Source organism: Palaemon carinicauda, chromosome 8, assembly GCF_036898095.1.
Source record: "Palaemon carinicauda isolate YSFRI2023 chromosome 8, ASM3689809v2, whole genome shotgun sequence".
Lineage (NCBI taxonomy): Eukaryota > Metazoa > Arthropoda > Malacostraca > Decapoda > Palaemonidae > Palaemon > Palaemon carinicauda.
In genome coordinates, this window is record NC_090732.1 from 121,181,371 (window position 1) to 121,186,370 (window position 5,000).

A 5,000-nucleotide genomic window follows, 5' to 3' on the forward strand; every position below is an offset into this window, starting at 1 on the left:
CCTTGCAGAATCACATGGGCCCCAGAAAAAGCTCAATGTGAAAGACCTTCCCTTGTGCTCAGATGCTAACCCATGGAGGTATGCTGAGCACATGCCGATGACGACTGGAAAGATCGTCATCTCGGATAAGCTGGGCTCAGTTCCCCTGGAGGGTGGAATTCTGGCCCAGCAAGGCATCATATCCGGACTGTTATGTCCGGCTGAGGAAGGAACCAGCTTCAAAGGAGGAGACAGAGCCGAAGGAGGTCATAGTGATGGACCATGCTAAGGCTCAAGCTCTACTTTCATCCTCGATGAAAGAGAGGGGCTTCTCTAACTCAAAGGTAGCGGCATTGAATAGGAAGCTCCCTTCCTTTGTGTCCTCGCCTACTAGAGCCTTCCCCCTTTTACAGAAAGTGTTTCTGGCTGTACTAAAAGCAATCGAGGCCGGCAAGTCTTGCCCCTCCCTAGAGGAGTGTAAACCCTTGTCGCTGGCCCTGCCTATGGACCACAAAGACTGGAAGGACTTCCATCTTACGTTCTCAGTGGGAAAGTTGGAGGCTGATATTGCCGGACGTCAGTTCGGCAAGGACCTCCCTAAGCTGTCTGACTTTCTTTTGCGAAGTGAGTTCGATACAAAAGAAAGACTGACTGCCTCAATGTCTCCTCAGACTACTCTCGAGACGATGGCAAGTGACCCCAAGGTCCATGAAATGTTCATGGTAGTGGCCAAGTCTCATCTGGCCACAGTGACGAAGAACCTTTATGGCTTCGTCAAGGCAAGGAGAGCTTGTAGGGAGTTCGTGTTTACCTCGGCTACGGTGAGGCACGAGCTAAAGAAACTAATCCCCTCCAACATTTGGGGAAAAGACCTTTTTCCCTACCGACTTGGTCAAAGAAGTTGTTGATAAAGCCGCCTTGGAGAATAGAAACCTTCTCCAGAAGTGGGGCCTGGCTATCAAAAGAAAGTCTTCCCCGGATGAGGGTCCTCAACTAAAGAGGAAGACTATGAGGACTAGGCTACCGTCTCGGCCAGCCAAGCCTCTTAGACAGCAACAGCAACTGCAATTGCCATTGCCCCCAGTGCCCCAGATCGTGGCACAAACCCCGACCACCTTTCAGTGGGTACCCCAGGCCGTGTCGACACAGTCCACGGCATTCACCCCAGCGTTCGAAGGGCAGTCAACCTCCTTTCGAGCAAAGCCTAGAAAAGCAGCCAGAGGCTCATCTAGACGCCCCTCAAGGGGAAGGGGATTCAGGGGTGGTCGTGGTCAGGAAGGCAAGACCTCAGGACGGCAGTCCAAGTGAGGTGATACCGGTAGGAGGGAGACTTCTGAAATTTCGGGATCGGTGGACCTTCGATCCCTGGGCCCACAGCCTACTCAAGAATGGACTGGGCGGGAGCTGGTACAGCACTCCACCCCCGTACCTTCGGTTTTTCCAACACTCCACCCCCGTTATGGAGGAGTACGTTCAAGAACTGTTGGAGAAAAAAGGGTGAAGCCCATCAATTTCTAAGGGAGGCTGTTTTGTGTTCCCAAGAAAGACTCGGAAAAGCTTAGAGTCATTCTGGACTTGTCGCCACTTAACAAGTTCATAGTGAATTGCAAATTCAAAATGCTAACACTGCAACACATAAGGACCTTACTGCCCAAGAGGGCATATTCCGTCTCTATAGACTTGTCAGACACCTACTGGCACATTCCAATTAGCCATCGACTCTCCCCCTACCTAGGGTTCAGGCTACAACGAAGACTATACGCCTTCGGAGCCATGCCATTCGGGCTAAACATAGCCCCAAGGATTTTTACGAAGCTTGCGAGAGTAGCTCTCAAACAATTTCGCCTAAAGGGAATTCAGGTAGTAGCCTACCTGGACGACTGGTTGGTGTGGGCAGCATCCGAGACAGAATGCTTGCAAGCTTCCAGTCAAGTGATCCAGTTCCTAGAGTACCTAGGCTTCAAGATCAACAGAAAAAGTCTCGACTTTCTCCATCTCAAAAGTTCCAGTGGCTAAGATCCACTGGGACCTTTTGTCACACCGTTTCTCCACCCCGGCGAAGAAAAGGAAGGAGATAGCGGGTTCTGTCAAGAGACTTCAAGATTCCGAAAGGATATCAAGACACGAGCAGGAGAGAGTACTGCGCTCTCTCCAGTTTGCTTCGGTGACAGACCCAGTGCTAAGAGCACAGCTAAAGGATGCAATCGGAGTTTGGAGAAGTTATGCATCAAACGCGTGAAGAGATCTGAGAAGACCAGCCGCTTTGGCTAAGTACTCTTCTCAGGCCTTGGTCCCAAGCCAGACATCTAAAGAAGTCAGGTTCTTCTTCAGCCACCTCCCCCGTCGGTGACGATTCACTCAGACGCCTCGAAGGAGGGATGGGGAGGTCACTCTCATCGGAAAAAAGTCCAGGGGACTTGGTCCAGGCTATTCAAGACCTTTCTCATAAAACTTTCTAGAAGCTAGGGCAGTGCTCCTTACCTTAAAGAAAGTCTCCCCGCGTCATTCGTTCCACATAAAGTGGTGATAGACAGCGAGGTAGTTGTGAGATACTTGAATCGACAAGGATCGAGGTCACCACCTCTCAACCAGGTGATGTTGGCCGTCTTCCGATTGGCGGAAAAGAAGTGGTACCTGTCGGCAGTTCACCTTCAAGGAGTCTGCAATGTGACAGCGGACGCTCTATCCAGGTTCACACCGATAGAGTCGGAATGGTCCTTAGACGCAGGATCATTCTCCTTCATTCTGAATCAGTCCCAGAACTGCAGATAGACCTCTTTGCGACGAAAGACAACAAGAAGTTGCCCCTGTACGTGCCCCGTACGAGGACCCCTTAGCGGAAGCAGTGGACGCGATGTCCCTCGACTGGAACAGATGGTCCAAGATTTATCTGTTCCCTCCTCACAACCTTCTGTTGAGGGTCCTCAACAAACTGAGATCCTTCAAAGGGTAGCGGCAATAGTGGCCCACAAGTGGCCGAACAGCGTGTGGTTCCTCCTGGCATTGGAACTGTAGCTGAAGTTTGCACCACTACCAGATCCAGTTCTGACCCGGCGAGTCCAGAAGTCAACTGTCTGCGCTTCATTACAGAAAACCCGGACCCTGCAGTTCATGATTTTCTCTCCCTAGCGGTGAGAAAGCGTTTCGGGATTTCGAAAGCCAGTATAGACTTCCTTGAGGAATATAAGTGCAAATCTACTAGAAGGCAATATGAGTCATCTTGGAGAAAATGGGTGGCCTTTTGTCAAGGCGAAGATTCCGCAGGAGATCTTGACAGACTTCTGCTTATCTTTTTTCCCCACCTCCATGGTCAAGGGTTGGCAGCGAACACGATTTCAGCGTGTAAGTCTGCTTTGACAAGACCCATTCTATATGCCTTCCAGGTTGACCTAGGTAACGAGATCTTTAATAAAGTCCCGAAAGCCTGTGCTAGGCTCAGACCTTCAGCACCTCCAAAGCCCATTTCATGGTCTTTAGACAAGTTCTTCATTTCGCTTCTCTGTTGAGCAATGAAGAGTGTGCGTTAAAGGATTTGACACAAAAAGTTATTTTCCTATTTTGCACTCGCGTCCGGGGCCAGGGTTAGTGAGATTGTAGCCTCTCGAGAGAGGCAGGTCGTGTTCAGTTCCTGGATGGGGAAGAACTGAACCTGTTTCCGGATCCTACGTTTCTCGCCAAGAATGAGTTACCCACCAACAGGTGGGGTCCCTGGAGAATCTGCCCTCTGAAAGAAGATGCATCTCTATATCCAGTAGAATGCCTAAAGGTCTATCTTCATAGAACTTCAGACTTCAAGGGTGGTCAACTATTCAGGGGAGAAACATCAGGCTCAAATTTATCTCTGAATCAACTTAGAGCGAAAATCACATATTTTATTCGCAGAGCGGATCCTGACAATACACCCGCAGGTCACGATCCGAGGAAAGTTGCCTCATTCTTAAATTTCTTTAATTGTATGGATCTTGAACATCTCCGTTCATACACTGGCTGGAAGTCTTCCAGAGTGTTCTTTCGCCACTATGCGAAGCAAGTAGAGGAACTAAAAGAGATCTGTGGTAGCAGTGGGTCGCGGTGTTAACCCTACTGTTTAACTCTGCGAGGAACAGTGGTCTTAATTGGGACGATTAATTCCAGGGTGAGTGTGTAGTTACATACTGTACTACAAACTAAGTGAGGGCACTGTGTTGCCCATCCAGACTGTTCCATTTCCGAAGGTGAACCTAGCATAAGTGCAGACATGTGTGCCGAGCGTTTCTAACGCTAATGTCATTGATTTGTAATACAGGCTTTTATGACTTTGATACCTCGGTATCTTGAAAGTGGCATCTAATGTTTTTCTTTCAGACAAACAAGCTCTGTTTACTATCATACTTATGATTAAAGTTTTAGGTTATCCTCTTCTATATATATATATATATATATATATATATATATATATATATATATATATATATATATATATATATATATATATATATATATATGATTGTGGTTAACCTGTCTATTTATTGCCTGTCAATAATCTGGTTCTTGAGTACCTTGTGTCTCCTTCACCTGTGTCAATTTATTGGTATAATTGAGCATTCATTCTATGTACCTTATCTGGGATAATTCTAATAGAATTGTTCCTTTATGCAAGCTATGTTGCATTGGTTTTCCTCCTATGCGGATATAAAACCTTTGTCCAATACAAGTATTGTGCGGAAAACTGGTCGATATTTCATATTGACGCAGTGGTCCTTTACAAACTATGCTTTACTTAATATAGGGCGAGACCACTATATTAGCTTGCCTGGTATTCATACATAGATATATGTACTCTTCGAGACTTTTCCAGAGTTTAGTAGGACTCTTCCCTGTAGGGGGCAGGAAGCTCTAACATAGTTTATAGTTAGTTGAAAAGATGTATAACGGTAACATCTTAGGTCTCTAGGTCTAGTCGACCGGGAAAAAATTACCTCCGGGGAGTACGGCACGTTCTGAGAATCCACAGATACAGTAATGCTCTGGTACACTTCCAT